The sequence below is a fragment of the Marmota monax genome, unplaced genomic scaffold (genome assembly GCF_021218885.2).
Source record: "Marmota monax isolate L192 unplaced genomic scaffold, Marmota_monax_Labrador192_F-V1.1 WCK01_AAM20220418_F8-fsc00294, whole genome shotgun sequence".
NCBI classification, from domain to species: Eukaryota; Metazoa; Chordata; class Mammalia; order Rodentia; family Sciuridae; genus Marmota; species Marmota monax.
Genome location: NW_026694653.1, coordinates 1,405,630 through 1,406,803, shown reverse-complemented (window position 1 = coordinate 1,406,803; position 1,174 = coordinate 1,405,630).

Genomic DNA, 1,174 nt, shown 5'->3' with positions numbered 1-1,174 from the left:
AAGCTCCACATCTACTTCTTCAGCCATCTTGATGAATTTGTAAACATCTAATTTCCTGTATTAAATCCATTCCCCTTAAATGTGCAAATGGATAATATTTCTTGTGCTAATCTCATTTCCTTACCTCTATATTCAATTCTCCCCTCACCTATATCCTCTGGTTCTTCATGTACTCCCTTTTCAAAAGACACAGTATTTTTTCATGTCTCAGGTTGGAGCATATATCATTGAAATTGCCTCAATATCCCTCTTTACCATCTGTAAAATATGTTCTCCCTCTTAAAGCAAATACATTTTTATGACAACTTTCCTGCAGAATAGTATTTGTTCTTTGACATTATCAAAGTTGTTTTTACACATCCATAGAGCACATACATCACTCATGCTGTCATTATATGTTCAAATTTCTTTCCCTGTATTAACTTTAAAATTTGTTGGTAGGAAAGCCTATAACCTATTAGCTTTAGTATGTCTCACTACCTAGGGCAAATTCAGGTACATGGTAATAATCCTACATTGAAATCCTAAATATTTTTCTTTATGTGTACCTGAAGGGATACTTTATTAGTTTTAAGTGGTATTTATATTATTATCTTGACTACTTTAAAAATCTTTATTGTACTTTACTTTGTTATTATTTTAAAAAATTGTTATTTAACTTTAATGTTAGTATTCTATCTTAATTTAGTGATTAAAGAGCTGGAAAGAAAAATTATGATTCAAATCAGAATCCATTTCTAATTCTAGTTAGATGTTAGTTCAAGTGGCTGAGGTGGTATTGGTATTATGGGACAGGAGAGGTAGTTGTTTTTAAAATAGAAAGTTACCACAATATGCCAGGCTTCAAAGTTATTGGTAGGAGGGAGTCATTTAAATGAGGAGGGTGATCTGCCAGTAGCCAGTGAGGTTTTCAAGTCGTCTCCACTGAAGCCACAGATGGCATTTATGGGCAACCACAGGAAACGATGACAGACATACTGTAAAAACTGGATGAAAGCCAAGACACCAGTATGTTCACAGGTGTGTGAAACAGCAAATTTGTAAAAGAAATAACTGTAACAACAGGCTTTAATTTAAAGGTGAATCCATGCCTCACAGACCTTAAATTGATGAACTACACTTATATTGATAGTGTTTGATTTCTCAGGCAGGAACTATTGGGTAGGATTTACCA